The 18,740-nt window shown below is 43.2% G+C and overlaps 1 pseudogene; it reads left to right on the top strand.

Moving 5' to 3' along the window:
• Window positions 1-5,852: 5,852 nt before the first annotated feature.
• LOC132207404 (NACHT, LRR and PYD domains-containing protein 3-like) lies at window positions 5,853-17,601 on the top strand (annotated as a pseudogene).
• The last annotated feature ends 1,139 nt before the right edge of the window (window positions 17,602-18,740 follow it).

Below are 18,740 nucleotides of genomic sequence, written 5' to 3'. Positions count from 1 at the left end.
GCATCCAGCTCTGCACCTTGTTAGCTCATAGTTGGCCAATCATGACATTCATGGGGGGGTCAGTTGAATTGTTACCATGTATTTAATAAACAAACATTTTTCACATTAACTATTCTATTTCATATCCTCAGAGACCTCCAAATGATTTGATTTTAATGGAGGTGTAGAGGGTTCCAAGCTGACAGGAATTCACCAATAGGAAATTCCATTTACCCAAATAATACCTTTGGGTTGTGTCATGATGGGAAATCTGCAAGTTCCCAGCTCAACTCTCCCCTTGCAATGGGATAAGGGCTCTCCGTCAGGTGAAGGATGGAATACTCCCCACTTGCCTGGATGGGGCAGTTCCAAAACCATTCGAGAACCTCGACATGATCCAGAACAAAGGAGCTTGAATGATTGGCACTACACTAACAAACATCCACTCCCTCCTTCACCGACCCTCAGTAGCTAGAGTGTCTACCATCTACAACATATCCTGCAGAAATTCACCAAAGATCCTTATATAACATCTTCAAAACCCATGACCACGTCTATCCAGGACAAAGGTGGCAGATACAAAGTAACTCCAAAAAAATGGAAATTCCCCTCCAAGCCATTCATCATCCTGACTTTACTGTTGATGAGTCCAAATCCTGGAATTCCCTCCTGAACAACACTGTGGGTCAACCTACAACACACGGACTGCAGCGGTTCAAGAAGGTTGCTCTCAAGGGTCAACAAGGGATGGGTAATAAATGCAGGGCTCAGCCAGTGATGCAATATCCTCTGTGTGCATAAAAAATGTTATTTCATGGCCTGGAAACAATGGGACTCTTCTGTCAGCCTGATTGTGGAGTTTTATTCATTCATAACACAATTCGTATAACCATGTATTTTACTGCATTACAGATCTTCACTATGAACCTATAAAATGTTGCTGCATAATAAATGTGTTTGTGCAACAACTTAGGTTCTGCAGCATATAACCAACTTTTCTCATGTGATCTAGAAAAGATGAGTAATGATCAAATCTGATTCCTTGAATGACATAATAAAGAAATTTTCAACATGGATTAACCGCACGAGGATGAATCTTCCAGATATGGTGCAAAACAAAATCATAGATTTCCTTCTGCTCTTCATCTCTGGGTTTCGGTGATTCTGTCCTTTCAGCCTCTTCTGGACCCTACTGGTCACTAAAACGTCTCTGCCTGTCACAGCATTCAGCGTCAGATTTAAAGCAAAATGCAGCAAAGGGGATAAAACTGTATCAAACCAATCTGATGCCAACCACCAAGTCTCAGTACAGCAGCTTGCCTTTATATTACAATAGAATGGCACTTTGTTGACTATTCTTAGAGGGTCATACTGAAAATAGAAAACAGAACTCAGTGCAGATTGATGCTACAACCATAGTTGCAGTTTTTCAGTACAACATGCTGTTCTCAGCTTCTGACAACTAACGGTCACAAATCAGTTCAAGGAGAAAGTGATGGTGAACCAGACAGAGCAGTTCTTCACTGCATGATAAAGGGACCCAGTAACATAAATAGATAAGAACTAGGAGCAGGAGTAGGCCATCCGGCCCCCTCGAGCCTGCCCTGCCATTCAATAAGATCATGGCTGATCTTTCTGAGACTCACATCCACTTACCCGCCTGCACACCATAACCCTGAATTGCTTTACTGTTCAAAAATTTATCTCGCCTTGCCTTAAACACATTCAGCGAAGTAGCTTCAACCGCTTCACTGGGCAGGGAATTCCACAGATTCGCAACCCTTTGGGTGAAGAAGTTCCTCCTGACCTCAGTCCTACATCTGTTTCCCTTTATGTTGAGGCTTTGGGCCCACAGTCCTAGTTTCACCTGCTAGTGGAAACAACCTTCCTGCCTCCACCTTATCTATTCTCTTCATAATCCTATGTTTCTATCAGATCTCCCCTCATTCTTCCAGCCCACTCAGTCTCTCCTCATGATCCAATGCTCTCAACTCTGGAAATAAACCAGTGAATCTCCTCTGCACCCCCTCCAGTGCTCATACATCCCTTCTCAAGTAAAGAAACCAAAACTGCACACAGTATTCCAGGTGTGGTCTCACAGCATAGCCTCCCTTTAAGCTCTATCCCTCCAGCAATGAGAGACAAAATTCCATTTCCGTTTTCAATCACCTGCTGCACCTGCAATCCTCCTTTTAACAATTCACGCACAAGGATACCCAAGTCCCTCTGCACAGCAGCGTGTTGCATTTGTATACCATTTAAAACATAATCCATTTTGCTGTTATTCCCACCAGAATAGATACCTCACACTTTATCAACATTGTATTCCATCTGCCAGAACTTTGCCCAATCACCTAGATTATCTATATCCGTCTGTGGGCTTCCAGTGTTTTCTGCATACTTTGCTCTACCACTTATCTGAGTGTCAACTGCAAATTTTGACATACCATACTTCGTCCCCAACTCCAAATCATCTATTTAAATTGTAAACAATTGCGGTCCCAACACTGATCCCTGAGGCACTCCACCAGCCACTGAATGCCAACCAGAAAAACACCCACTTACCCCTATTCTTTGCTTTCTACTAGTCAACCAATCCTCTCTCCATGCCAATACATTACCTGCAATACCGTGCAACTTTATCTTAAGCACCTTGTCAAATGCCTTCTGGAAATCCAGACGCACCACATCCATAGGTTCCTCATTGTCCACCATGCAAGTAATGTCCTCAAAGATTCCATTACATTAAACCTGGCCTACTCTTCCTGAATCCATGCTGGGTGTTCCCGATGGGAGAATTTGTATCTGGATGTCTCACTATTTCTTCCTTAATGATGGATTGAAGTATTTTCCTGACTACTGAAGTTAAGCTAACTGGCATATAGTTCCCTGCTTTTTTGTCTACTTCCTTTTTTAAACAGTGTCGTCACATTGGCTGTTTTCCAATCTGTGTGAACCACCCCTGAGTCCAGTGAATTTTGGTAAATAAGTACTGGTGCATTTGCTACTCCCCCATCACCTCTTTTTGAACCCTGCAATGCATTTCATCAGGGCCAGGAGACTTGACTAACTTTTGCCTCCCATTAGCTATTCTCAGCACTGCCTCCGCAGTGATAATGATAGTTTCTAGGTCCTCACCTGCTATAACCTTCTTGCCATCAGTTCTTGGCATGCTATTTGTGTTTTCCACTGTGAAGACCGACACAAACTAACTGTTTAGTGCCTCAGCTATTTCCTCAGGCCCAGTTATTAAATTGGCCTTCTCATCCTCTAAACAACCAATGATTCCCTTCACCGCACTTTTACGATTTACATATTTAGAGACACTTTTGCTGCCTGTTTTTATATTTTGAGCTAGTTTACTCTCATTAACTATCTTACTTTTCATTATAACTTTTTTGTGGCTTTCTGTTAGCCTTGAAAGATTTCCCAGTCTCCTTGTTTCCCACTAATTTTTGTTTTCGTATGTTTTTTTTTTCAATCTGACACTTTCCTTTATTTCCTTAGACATCTATGGCTGGTTCTCTCTTTTCCGACAGTTCTTTCTTATCACTGGAATATACTTCTGCTAAGCACTGTGAAAAATCATTTTGAAAGTCCTCCAGCGTTCCTCAATTGACCCACCATAAAGTTTTTCCTCCCATTTTACCTGAGCTAACTCCTCCCTCATCCTATCATAGTGTCCTTTGTTTAAGCCGAGGACATTGGTACAAGATTTAACCTTCTCATGCTCCATCTGTATTTTAAATTCAACCATACTGTGATTGCTCCTTCCGAAAGAATCCCTAACTGTGAGATCATTAATTATTCCTGTCTCATTAAACAGGACTGGATCTAGGATAGCTTACTCCCTCGTAGGTTTCATTACATATTGTCCAAGGAAATTATCACGGATGTATTCTATGAATCCCTCCTCAAGTCTGCCATGCATGATGCGATTTGAAAAATCAATTTGTAAATTAAAATCCCCCATGATAATTGCTGTATCATTTTTACATGTATTAGCTTTTTCTATCATCCTTAAAAATTAGAGCAACACCACCTCCCTCACTTTCCTGCCTGTCCATCCAAACAGTTTAATACCCCTGGATATTTTTCTCCCAGTCATGACCATTCTGCAACATGTCCCTGTCATTGACATTAATTCAGACCCATTTGCCATGATTTGTGCCGTCAACTCATCCACCCTGTTTCGAATGCTCTGAGCATTCAGATAAAGTGCCCTTATACCAGTTTTGGCACTGTCTTTTTGAGTTCTATCAACTCCATTACTAACAGCTCTTGAGTTATCCTTTGCTTTAGCTTTGTCCTTAATTTGCAATGCAGTTGAAGCTTCCTCGTAACCTGCTAACCTGTTGCTTTGCCTTACATTAATTGTTATGCTCCCTGCACACTTGCTCCTCCCTTTCCTCCTACTTGATTGTCAAAAGTTCTATTGAGAACCCTATTTAACCTTTTCGACAGAACACTGGATCCAGCCCTGTTCATGTGGAGTCCATCCCAGTTGTATAGATCCCTTCTGTCCCAGAACTGATGCCATTGCCCAGTGAAAAGGAAACCCTCTTTCCAACATCACTCTTTTAGCCACGTGTTCACTTCCCTGATTCTCGCCGCCCTATGCCAATTTGCATGTGTCTCAGGCTGCAATCTAGACATTACGACCCTTCCCACAACACATCCCTCACGCCCCGCCCACACAATAACCGCCCTAAGGGAATACCCCTCATCCTCACATACCACCCCACCAACCTCTGGATACAACGCATCATCCTCCAACACTTCCGCCATCTACAATCCAACCCCACCAACCAAGACATTTTTCCATCCCCACCCTTGTCTGCCTTCCAGAGAGACCACTCTCTCCATGACTCCCTGGTCCGCTCCACACTCACCTCCAACCCCACCACACCCGGCACCTTCCCCTGCAACAGCAAGAAGTGCTACACTTGCACCCACACCTTCTCCCTCACCCCCATCCCAGGCCCCAAGATGACTTTCCATATCAAGCAGATGTTCACCTGCTCATCTGCCAATGTGGTATACTGTAACCACTGTACCCGGTATGGCTTCTTCTGCATTCGGGAAACCAAACGGAGGCTTGGGGACAGCTTTGCAGAACACCTCTGCTCGGTTTGCAATAAACAACTGCACCTCCCAGTCGCGAACCATTTTAACCCCCCCTTCCATTCCTTAGACGACATATCCATCTCCTCCTGCAGTGTCACAATGATGCCACCCGAAGGTTGCAGGAAGAGCAACTCATATTCCGCTTGGGAGCCCTGCAGCCCAATGGTATCAATGTGGACTTCACAAGCTTCAAAATCTCCCCTTCCCCCACTGCATCCCAAAACCAGCTCAGTTCTTCCCCTCCCCCAACTGCATCCCAAAACCAGCCCAACTCATCCCCGCCGACCTAACCTGTTCTTCCTCTCACCTATCCCCTCCTCTCACCTCAAGCCGCACCTCCATTTCCCACCTACTAACGTCATCCCGACTCCCTGGCCTGTCTGTCCTCCCCTGGCTGACCTATCCCCTCCCCACCTCCCTACTTATACACTCCTCTCCACCTATCTTCTCCTCTATCCATCTTCGGCCCGCCTCCCCCCTCTCCCTATTTATTTCAAAACCCTCTCCCCATCCCCTTCTCTGATGAAGGGTCTAGGCCCGAAATGTCAGCTTTTGTGCTCCTGAGATGCTGCTTGGCCTGCTGTGCTCATCCAGCTTCACACTTTGTTATCTTGGATTCTGCAGCATCTGCAGTTTCCATTATTTCTGACGACCCTTGGAATTCTTTCTTTTTAAATTTTGTTCCAAGCTTTCAATAATCCTGAATCAGGTCTTTTTTCCTTGTCCTGCCTATGTTTTTGGTACCTATGTGGACCAAAACAAATGGATCCTCCATCTCCTTCTCCAGTATCCTCTCAAGCCAGCCACGGCAGTCAACACACCTTGCGGGACTCTCTATCCTGCTCTCAAAGGATACTGTCTATCACTCTGATGACGGAATCCCCAACAACTACAATCTGTCCTTTAGCTCCCTACTCTTGAATGGCCTCCTGAACCATGGTGCCATTGTCAGTTGACTCATCCTTCCTGCAGCCTTGTTCCTCATCCACGCAGGGAGCAAATGCCTTATACCTGTGGGACAAATGTCAAGGGCTGCAGTTCCTGTGTTCCTGTATGCAGCGTACCTCTCCCTTTCTCATTTACAGTCACACACTGCTGTGTGACCTCCCCAAAAGACAACAAAGAGATAAGAAAAAAATGCAAATAGCTTACCTGCTTACCGCACTTAGTCTTTATTATTAGATTGGAGGAGGTGGAAGGGCAGGAGACACTACACATGCAGTGTTTCGGGTATTAGTCACTTCCCAAATTTATTGGGTAAAAGATAACTGTTATCCAGCCAACCACTCATGCCCACTCTGGGACTCCTCCTCTACTGTACAGCTGAAGGCCGCAGTCACGCGAGGTAAGACTTTTAGGATGAAAGCTTACTTTCCCAGCTGCCTTCGCGCTCTCTCCCGGACTCCTGCTGCTAAACAACTGAGCTAATACTACACACAGCAATGTTGTGCACAAAAGAGAATGGGTAATAATAGTAAGGAGAACTCCACAGTATAAGTTCAGTGATAATGACTATCAGATCAGCAGCCGCCAGAACCACCAGGTAACGAGTAGTGCAACGGGAAACACTGCACTTGCCCCTGGAAAGGATAACAATTGCCAGCAAATTAACTGTGCAAGACAAATGAAAAAAGACATGGTGAATTATTGACAGAAATTTCCCTGCCTGTTCCCAAAAGCAACAATAAGATTTTATCGCCAAAAATCGATGCACAGTGTGAGTGGAAGTGATGGGGATTGAGTGAGTTTGAATTCTGGCTTTTGCAGCCACCTCTGATTGTCCTCCATTCCAGTCTGTCCAGAGATTATGGAGTTTGGACAGAGACTGAGCTCATGGTCCCCTCTGTCAGAACAGAAGGAAGTCTGTAATTTTACTTGGTTTCAGAGGTCAATGGGTGTAATAGATTCTTACAGTTCTGAGCTCCAACTCTGCCCAGAGCAGAACACCATTAGAAAACTCAATCACGAATCAGTCATAGGACTGACAATTGGAAAGTCAAAAAACCAAACTCTCTCCTTCTCCTTGGATCATGTCATCCCCTGCTCTTAGCATTGGGCCAAATCTGATCGGAGCCACAACAGGACCAGGAAACAAATCATCAAAACCCGTGTCATATTTCGAACAAGACTAATCTATGTGTTTTATACAAGTGCAGCAATAACATAGAATGCAGGGATCCCTTAGTGACAATGTTAGGACAGCTGAGATATTTACACTATGAATCTATACATCTGTAATGTGGTAAATGTCTTGATGTGCAGGCATCAGGATGGTGATCTGTTAAGATTTGAATCTCCTGACTGAAGATTGTGAAGAGGAGAGAATTTCCAGAAGGAATAGAAGTTAAATAAAGCTTTACACATCAAAACAGGCCGAACATCCTTCAATTCCTTTGCTAAACAATAAACAAAGCTCTCATTTAACAGACCAACAGATACAGTATCCACTGCTGTGTGAGGGAGAAAGTTATAGAAGTGCGAGCTGACATCTCTCCTAAACGCTTTGGCTCTCTTTCTCAGATTATGATCCCTTGTTCTAGAATCCCCAACCTACGGAAATAGTTCATCTTTTTCTGTTAGTACCTTATCACACTTCACTCAAATCGTCCCTTAATTTCCAAAATTCTTGGGAAAACGCATCTTATTTAAAAAGAAAAACAGAAATTGCTCAGTGGGACTGGCAGCATCTGTGGGAGACAAAGTCGAGTTAATATTTCGCGTCCATTGACCCTTCTTCAGAACTGCCTCTCCTGATCTCTCCTCACACCTTCAAGCAGAAGAAACTAGAACAGATGATAATAATCCGGGAACGTCACCGTTCCACAGGTTATTGACCACTACTGGCCACCACTGGGAACTGCAACCAACCCACAGAAAGGCTCAGAGATCATGGGAACTGCAGATGCTGGAGAATCCAAGATAACAAAGTGTGGATGAAAGGTCTAGGCCCGAAACGTCAGCTTTTGTGCTCCTGAGATGCTGCTTGGCCTGCTGTGTTCATCCAGCTTCACACTTCATTACCACAGAAAGGCTCAGAGTGAATCAGGGTGAATGAAGCAGCTCATGTGCGCAAACAGATTCTGTCTGTACTCTCCACGCTCAGAGTGGGGAACTTTTACTTTGAGAAAGCAAACCGCTGATTCTGTATAATCGAGGAAAAAGTGTTTGGAGCTTTGTGGACATGCGCTGTCATTTTTAATGCTTTGTTGATTTCAAAATGCTGTGGCATATTAGCATGGTCTGCACTCATCCCACTGTCCTCCATTATCTTTTTCCTGGGTGAATGCAGAGACAAAGTACTCATTTATGATCTTGCCCACATCCTGTGCCTCCAAGCAAAAGTCCCTTCCTTTATTCTCTCTTGTTATCCTTTTGTTTTTAATGCGTATATAAAATGCTTTGGGATTCTCTTTAAACTTACTTGCCAAGGTCATTTCATACCCACTTCTTGGTTTCCCAATTCCCTGCGTAACTTCTTTCCTCTTTCTTAATATTCTTTGCTGTTCCTATCCAGTTTTATCTTCCACAACCTTACATGTCCTTCTTTATCCATTTGACTGAATTCATAACCTGCCTCATTATCCAAGGGACCCTAACCTTGCCAGACCTGTCCTTTCTCCTTACTGGAACATTCCAGATCTGAACTCTCATCAGCAGGTCTTTAAACAATTCCCACATGTTGAATGTAGACTTGCCGATAACAGGTCCTCCCAGTTAACACTCCCTAGCTCCTGTCTAATACTGATGTAATTTGCCATCTCTCGATTTAATAACTTGTCACAAGGTCCTGACTTCTCCTTGATATTAGCTATCTTAAATCTGAAGGAGTTGTGATCACTGTTTCCAAAATGCTGTCCCACTGTAACAAATTCAGCCTCTTGCTGTAAGAGAGTCCCAGTCAATATCGGGGAAGATCAAGTCAATGGTAAAACTCTGTTTTTCTTGCATCTTTCCATATTCTGCCTACATATCTGTCCCTCAATGTCTCGGTGGCTGTTGGAGGGCCTATCGTATAATGCTATCATAGTGACTACACCCATCTTATTTTTGAGATTTACCCACATTGCCTCAGTGGATGAGCCCTCCAGTATGACCTCCCTGAGAGCAGATGTAACATTCTCCCTGATTAGTGATACAACTCTCCTTCATTTTTACTTTCCTCTCTCTCTTGTCTAAAATAATGAAACCTTGGAACATTGAGCAGCCAGTCCCGTTTCTCTGTCTCTGAACCAGGTCTCTGTAACAGCCACAACATCATCGTCCCCTGTCCTGATCCAGGCTATAAGCTCATCTGCCTCACCTACAATACTCCATGCATGGAAATAAACACACTTCAGCTGATTAATACCATTGTGTTTATTTACCTGTTCCTGTGCCCTTTCTTTTCAAGTTATGGTCCTAACATCAACCTACTTTCAGTCCCTCCATTGACATGCCACTCTGATTCCCATGCCCCTGCCACTCCAGTTTAAATCATGCTGAGTCGCACCACTGAGGATGTTGGTTCTCCTTCAGTTTATATGCAACCCATCCCTCTTGTACAGGTCACCTCTGCCCCAGAATGGGTCCCAATTTCAAGGACCTGAAACCCGGCCCCCTGCACCAGCTCCTCAGCCAGGCATTCGTCTGTCCTATCTTTCTATTCCTTGCCTCACTAGCATGCAGCACTGGCAGTAACCCAGAGATTACTAGCCTCGAGGTCCGGCTTTTCTGCCTCTTTCCTAATTCCCTGTGTTATCTCTGCAGGACTTTATCACTCTTTCTGCCGATGTCATTGGTACCAACATGCACCACAACCTCTTGCTGCTCACCCTCCACCTTAAGAACTTGGTGCAACCGCGCAGAGGTGTCCTTGACCCAGTCAGGAGGGAGGCAGCACACCATTCTCAATGCAGCCACAGAAATACCTGTCTCTGTCCCAAACCAATGAGTCTCTGAGCACCATCGCTTGCTTGGATCTTGCCCAACCCTGCTCTACAGCAAAACCATTTGTGGTGTCACAAGCCTGGCTGCTGCTATAACACTTCCCTGAGAGGTTATTCCCCCAATAGCATCCAAAAGGGTGTACCTCTGAGACAGGGGAATAGCCACAAGAGACTCTGCACCACCTGCCTGCCTCTCCTGGCAGTCACCCATCTACCTGACTGAACGCATGGTGTAACCACTTCCCTACAACTAGTGTCTGTTACACTCTCTGACACCTGTAAGCTCTTTGGCGTGTTCAAGTGTAACTCCAACTTTAACATGGTCTGTGAGGAGCTTCAGTCAGTGACACTTCCAGCAGACATAGTTGTCAGGGCCATGAAACCATGAGACTTCTCACTGATCTACATCTGGCAGGAAGAGCGCACCATTGCCCAAACTGCAACATCTGCTTCACACCAAAGGGTTTGTTTCCGTGTGATAGGACTCTATAGCTGTAGTCCAGCTGTGGCCTAAACCTGCTCTTGCAATAAATACCTCAATGAGTATGGGTAAGTATCCCTTAAGCCTCTTTAACCTCCTTGTTCACCAGCTTTGTTGTTCTCAAGGATCTGTGGAAATGCATAGCAAGTTCGCCCTGACTCTGAATTTCATAGGCTCCTCATCTTCATGTCCTCCATTCACCTTGTTTGCCCTCCCAAATATATCAGCTCAAAATTCCCATGATTGCTGTAGCCCTGCCCCTTCTAAGGCTCTACGTCTTGCTATTTCCCACACAAACAAGTTCATGTCATCTGCCACCTTCACTGATCAAACCTCCATCCATATCCAGATCATTAATATACACTCCAACCACCATCCTTAGTCCTGTCTGTTGCAATGTGTTCACCCATTTGTTTCTGGACGACTGGCCTCCTTTCTTTTCCCAGTCTGCTGTACGTATTCAGTACCTGCTAAAGTTAACCACGCTGCCATGGGAAGCCCAGCTCAGTTTGAAGGAACTGTTGCCTTGGCGAGTAGTCTGGGCTGAATTTTGTTTATTAACTCATTCATGGGAAGTTGATGTCACTGGTCAGACCAGTAATTATTGCCCAGAAGGGAGATAAGAGTCAACCACATTGTTGTGGGTCTGCAGTCATAGAATCCCTACAGAGTGGAAAGAAGTCATTCATTCCATTACATCTACCCCACCCTTCGACAGCATCCCACTCTATCCCCGTGACCCTGCATTTACCATGATTAACCCACCCACCCTGCAGACTACAAGGCAATCTAGCACAGCCATTCCACAAAACCTGCAGACCTTTGAGGTGTGGGAGGAAACCCGCACAGACGTGGGGAAAATGTAAAAACTCCACACAGAAAGGTGACCAAGGGCAGAATCGAACCTGGGTACCTGGTGCTGTGAGGCAGCAGTGCTAACTGCTCAGTCACCCTGATTCCCTAAAGAGGCAGATTTTTTGTTACCCTGACCAATAGTGCATGGTGACCAATAGACCCTTAAACCCAGATTTTTATTGAATTTGTGGACCACCATCTGACATGGTGATTTTTGACCCCAGATTCCCAGGATATTACACTTGTTTCTGGGTTAACAATGCAGCAATAGTACCACAAGGCCATTTAATGGTTTTTGGAGCACCAGATAGTCTCATGGGAGGCCCATGATACTGACTTTATCTTATAGCCACTGTATTTATGTGGTGAGTTTCTTGTCAAAGGTAACCCCCAGGATGTTGATAGTGGGGGTTCAGTAAATGTTGAGGGGCAGTAGTTTGTTGTGCGATTAGATGATTAGATCGAATCATTGCCTGATATTTGTGTGGTCTGAATGTTCCTTGCCAGTTCTGATGTAATTCCATTGCCTGTTGCTGATATTGATCCTTTAGTGTGTTATTGTTTGGGCATGTCCTTTTTTTTAATCTGAGACTTTGTCAGTAAGTTTTGCACTGGGATATTATTACTTTTGCTAGTTAATATCTCCTTGCCCTTTACCTATCCCATATTTTTCCATTAGATATTTTTTCTTTGCCAACTATGAGCTTCCAAGTAAGTGGTAGCCCCCTCCAATAAGCAGTTCCAACTGGAGTCATCTGACCTTCCCCATTTCATACTTGCTACCGAGCGCCAGGTGAGAGAACAGACCAGGGCAGGGCACCAAACCCCCCATTACCTCCTCCGGCATGGTACTTCTCTTTTTTACCCCAATCCCTCACCCCTCAGAGCCACCCCTTCCCTGACACTCAATCTCTCTATCTATCTTTTGTTCTGTCATTTTTTCTGTCTCACTTGCTCTCTCAACCTCATTCACTCTCTCTCACACCGTCACTTACTGTCTCACGCTGTCTCTCATTTTCTCTATTTACTCACTCTCCCTCTCACAACTTGCACTCTCGCTGTCTCTCATTTTCTCTATTTACTCACTCTCCCTCTCACAACTTGCACTCTGTTTGAAAAACATCCTATTCTATTTTCAATATGAGCCTCTGAGGATCATCAACACTATGCCATTCTACAGGAAAACAAAGTCACGGTATTTTACTGAGATTTGGTATGTGGCCCCATTTGCTTGATACAGTTTTAACCCCTTTATGCCATTCATGTGAATTCTGTTGCTTAATGCTATGACAGTCAGACACATTTTAGTGACTTGTCGAGTCCGGAAGAGGCTGAAGGGTGAGAGCAAAAGAGGCAATTGCACAGACGCACAGATGGATAGCAGAAGGAAGTCTGTGATTTTGCTCTTCACCATCTCTGGGAGCTTCATCCTCCTGTGGTTAATCTATGTTGTACGTTTCTTATATTATGTCATTCAAGGGATCCGTTCTGAGAATTACCCACCTTTTCTAGATCATTTCGGTGCAGTTGATTACATGCTGTGGAATCTAAGTTGTTGCACAAACACATTTATTTGTGCAGCAACATTGTCTAAGTTCACAGCAAAGATCAGTAATGCAGTGAAATACCTGGTTGCATAAATTCCTTGTGTTATGACAAAAGAAAACTCTTCAGTGAAGCTCGCATTTCAGAACATATTTACTTTGCTCACACCTGGAATATGACATCACTGGCTGAGTCAGATTTATTTTCCTTCTATTGCCCCTTGAGAAGGTGTCAGTAAGCTGTCTTCTTGAACTGCTGCAGTCCATGTGCTGAAGATGTACATTATTGTTAAGGAGGGAATTCCAAGATTTTGACCCATTGACACTGAAGGAACAGTGATACATTTCCAAGTCAGGATGGTGAGTGGATCAGAGGGGAACTTGAAGGAGCTGGTGTTTCCATGAATCTGCTATCCTTGTTCTTCTGGATGGAAGTGGTTGTGGGTTTGGGACGCACTGTCTGAGGATCTTTCGTGAATTTCTGCATATTGTAGATAGTACACACTGATCCCACTGAGCATCTGTGGTGGATGGAGTGGGTGCTTATGGATGTGGTGCCAATCAAGTGGGGCTGCTTTGTCCTGGATGGTATCAAGCTTCTTGAATATTTGTTGGAGCTGTACCCATCGAGGCAGGTGGGGTGTATTCCACCCATCTAGAAAAAGAGTCCTTATCACAGTTCAGGAAGAGAGCTGAGCTGGGAATGTTTGGATTCTCCATTGTTTGACAATCCAAAGGAATTGTCCAGAGAAATAGGAATTACCCAGGAAGAAATTCTATCAGCTGGGAACCCTCCATAAGTCTCCATCAAAATCAAATCCTTCGGAGGGTTTTGATAACATTATAGTTAATCTGAAAATGTTCTGTTATTAAATGCATGGTCTCACTTCTCAGTTCCAATTACACAGACCCCATACAACTGTCACAAATAGCCAACTATGAGCTGTTTTGATGTGGGAAACTGTGGCAGGCAATGACAAGATTTTATGAGAAACAAGTCACGAAACAATTGATAACAAATAGCTAAATTCCCTGTTTTTCAGCATCAAACTTCTCAATTGCAATGGGCTGCCATGCCAATGCAGTCTCACCAGAAATTTGCTGTCATGAAGAGCAGAGCCAAAATAAGGTAGCAAAGCTCCCCTGTGTTAAAATGATACAATGCCTCCCTCTGCTGGCCGCCCCAAGCCACTGGACATATGATGGTAGAGAGTGAAAACCCTCAAGGATTAAATCAAAGAGGGAGCAAGGAAGGACAGCATCTTTTAGCACAATCCAAATTGACAGCACCATCCATCCACACACACACACACACACACACACACACACACACACTCACAAACCCAGTGTGGAGAGGTTTGCATTTGGACTGAGGATCCTCACTGTGGAAAATGCTCATGTGGAGAAATGCTGTGCTCACTCTGTAACGTGGAAATGATTTGTCTTTGAGCAGTATTCCTCACATTAAACGTATTAAACAGAAAGGTTGCACCGCAGTTGTATTCAGGCAGCTCCAAGGAAACCATTCCATGAGGTGAATTTTATTGCACTTTCTGCAGCTTACAACGTTTTCTGATGCACTCTCACAAATTTTAAGCGAGAAATTAATCAACGGTCGAGGGGGCTGAGACCAGCACTGGGCATGTTCACTTCCTTCTCCTCATATCCCAGGGACAACATCGCAATGGATGGTGCAAAATGGATCTGTGTCTCCAAAGGCATCCTTTAAAGAATGAAACAAATGTACAATGTGAGAGATTTAGAGGCTTTGATGTCTTGCCCAAAGCAAATCTGCTGCTTGTGCAGTGGCCCAGGGAGGCCTCTTCAAACTTATATCGCTTTAAGCCTTTGATCCACCACATTTTAATTAATTCATTCAAACTTCCTTCAGTACAAAGTCACTCCCATTGCAGGCAGAGACTGTCTTATGAAATGTCATATTTAAAAGTTACTTCTTTAATTCATAAACAACATTGAAGAGCACTTTTTTTGCCTGTTCCATTTTACAACGTCCAACAGGAATACAAGGAAACACTTCAGGAACAAACTGAAATACTGAGCATGAACACTATCCAATTTAAAACAAATTTAACGTTTTTCAATTGCTTGATTGATACACTGAGCTAACGATTATTGCAGGAGGTGCACAAACACGCATGCACAAACACACACAGACATAGAGGCACACATTAACACGACCATGAACATTATGATTTTAAACATAAGAGGGGCAGACAGAGAGAGAGAGAGGAGTTTGACCCCAGTTCAATACTTCACCACCAAAACAATTAAGATCCTGTTGCATAGAGCGACAGACACAAAGAATCACTCAGATATAGATACAGACTATTACCTCGATACAACCAGACACGGACACACTGAGATTGACAATAAAGATGTACACAGATACACAAAACCAAAAAAACTCACAATAATATATATATGCTAATATAGACGACCTCATACATATACTTACAGACATACATAGAATGTTACTCACAGATACAAAGACAGAAACATATAGATACAGAGGACGAAACACTCATAGACAGAGAAATACACAAATGTATGCAGACACTGAAACACATACCCACACATACAGACACCTTTACACATACACACAGAGAGTCACACACATTTGGAGACACACACGTATCATAAACACACAGAGACATACACATACAGACACACATATTGCTGAGGACAGCAAAAGTATTCGAATAATATGAAAAAACAAAACATCTCTTATCGAAAATGAAATAGAATTATTTGAATTGATGTAGTACTGAGGCTGAATTACACACTGATCATTTTGTATCATCACTGAATGAAATTTATACCAAATTCCTCAACCAAATTTCGCATTCACTGTTTGTTAATGTCCCACAATCATCTGCTTTGAGAAGATGAGTTCATTCTTCCTGGAATGTCACTGGATTAAAATGTCATATTTAAAAGTTACTTCTGTAATTCATAAACAGTTTCGAAGAGCAGTTTATTTTTTGCCTGTTCCAGTTTAAGATGCCCAACAGGAATTCAAGGAAATACTCCAGGAACAAACTTAAATACTGAGCGTGAACACTATCCTATTTATGACAAATTTAACGTTTTTCAATTGCTTGATTTATACACTGAGCTAATGGTTGTTGCTATTGTTTGAGATCAGAAAATAGTAAAACATGAACTGCTGGTAAGAGGCAGAGACCATGAAGACTGGATACAGAAACATCTCTGAAGACAAGTTTAAAAAGTCTGAATTGAGCAGTTGTTTCAAAGAAATGTTTCCCAGCTTGGGAGACTGCTCTGAAACTGAAATATTTCTTTGGGCAGTCGAATTCTAGAATTTCAGCATCAGCAAACAGGATCCCAGAGATTGGAAAAACAGCAATGGTACAAATGCTGGTCCATCATTGGGCTAATAGGTAAATATACCCACAATTTCAATTTGTTTTCCAAACACTGAGATTTAAATGTTATCAACTGCAGAATAAACCTGAAGAACCTGGTACAGGAGCACTGTCCTTACCTTGGGAATGCTCTGGGAGAGCTCTGAAAGAACCCAGAGAGTTTACTGTTTATATTTGATGGTTTGGACAAATTTAAGGACAGTAACAGTTGTGAACATAATCAAACAAATATAGAATCACAGTTTACGTGCACTGATCCTGAATCCTCGTGTGAAGTGTCAGACATTATGTACAGTTTAATCCAGCACAAGCTGCTCCCAGGATGTTCAGGGCGAGTGGCCAGCCGTCTCACTGCATTCCATTTGTTGAAAAAGGCTGAGATCAGTGTCTCAGCTGAACCCCTGAGATTTCTTGGTGATGAACAGAAGGAATATTTCCACAGATTTTTTGAGGATCAGACAGTGGCAGCAGCTGTTTTCAAACACATGGAGGAGAACGAGATCCTGTACACCATGTGCCATAACCCTTCATAACTGCTGGGTCCTCAGTCTGTCACTGGGTCCCTTTTTCATAGGAAGAGACAGGAAACAGCAGCAAGTTCCCAAGACCATCATCCAGCTATATTCCTACTATATTTATAACATTCTGGAAAATCATGGCCAAGAGACTGAAGACCCCTGTGAAGCGTTACTGAAGCTTGGTGAGATGGCCTTCACAGGAGTCTCTGAGAAGAAGCTTGTGTTTGGATTTGAAGATCTGATCCAGTACAACCTGCAAACCTTCCAGTCCCTGTCTGGGTTCATGATGGAACTTTTGGAGAGCGATGATTTCGTCTGCAATGTGGTTTACACATTCTCACATCTCACCAGCCTAGAGTTGGTAGCTTCATTCGCACAATTCCTGATTCCAGATCCTGAATACACCCAGAAATGCTTCAGTCAAGCCAATAGTGAGGCAGGTGATATTTCTTTGTTTCATGACTGGTCTCTTCTCTCCACAGTCATCTCAACCTCTGCAGCAGTTTCTGGGTCTGTTATCACATAAAACAACTTGCAAGTGATCGACTGGGTGAAGGAGAATTTTGTAGCACATGTTGGAAACACAGACAGTAAAATTGGGAAAAGGAACCCCCTAAATGCATTGTGTTACCTATTTAAATCTCAGAACTCCCCACTGGCCTATTACACAGTCTGTTCAATAAAAACACTTTGATTTGAGATTCAAACTCACATAATACTCTGCGATTGAGTCCCATTGATTGTGCAGTTATGTCAGGAGGATGAACGTAGAGCACACATATCCTTTTCACTTGATAAAAACCGAAATAACTGCAGATGCTGTAAATCAGGAACAAAACCAGAAGTTGCTGGACAAGCTCAGCAGCTCTGGCAGCATCTGTGAAGGATAAATCAGAGTTAACGAGTCTTTCTGGTCACTGGACCTGAAACGTTAACTCTGTTTTTTTTTTCTTCACAGATGCTGCCAGAGCTGCTGACCTTTTCCAGCAATTTCTGTTTTTGTTCCTTTTAATTGAGTTGTCTGTCAGCGGGAGAATGGAGTGCAATATATGGGACCAAACCTAAAAGGTGACATTGCACAGAGTTCCAGACTTACTAAACTATAGAGGGACCAGAGAAGGAGAGAAAAGTGAAAACAATAATTACCACGAGATAGAAAAAAAATGGGAAACTCATGCACCTGATGGGATGCCTCTTAGAATATCAAAGGAAGTAACTACAGAGACGGCAAATGCACTAACACTAATCTTCCAAAAATTCTAAGATGCTGGAAAACTCTGAGAGGATTGGAAAACAACCAAAATGACACTTTTCTTAAAGAAAAGGGAAGAAGTCAAACAATAGGCCAGTTAAATGGGTTAAAAAGGGATCTGATGGAGATGACACAAAGACTCTGCAGAGGGATATGGACTGATTAAGCCAGCCGGCAAAAACTTGGCAGATCGAATGAAATTTGGGGAAAGTGCAGTATACAGTTTGGCGGAAGAATAGAACAACTGAATACTATTTACATAGAAAACGGCTGCAGCAAGCAGAAAAACAGAGGCTGTTGGGAGTCCATGTGTAAAAAATCCTAAAGAAAGCTAACACACAGATTCAGCAGGTAGTAAGGATGGCAAATGGAATGTGTGGTTTTATATCAAAGGTGATGAAATATAAAACTAGGTAGGTTTCGCTAAAATTCTCCAAGGCACGAGTAAGACCATAGTTGGAATACTGTGAATAGTTTTGGACGCCATAGCTAAGAAAAGATTGACTGGCATTGGAGGCAGTCCAGAGAAGGTTCACTTCGCTGATACTAGTATGTGTGCAGGGCCTGTTTTCTAAGGATAGTTTGAGTATAATCGAACTGGATTTGGTGGAACATAAAAGAAGAAAGGCAATCTGATTGAAACATACAAAAT

This window comes from Stegostoma tigrinum, chromosome 46, assembly GCF_030684315.1.
Source record: "Stegostoma tigrinum isolate sSteTig4 chromosome 46, sSteTig4.hap1, whole genome shotgun sequence".
In the NCBI taxonomy this organism is placed as follows: domain Eukaryota; kingdom Metazoa; phylum Chordata; class Chondrichthyes; order Orectolobiformes; family Stegostomatidae; genus Stegostoma; species Stegostoma tigrinum.
The sequence above is the reverse complement of the archived record's forward strand: the minus strand, read 5'-3'. Positions and strand labels throughout refer to the sequence as shown.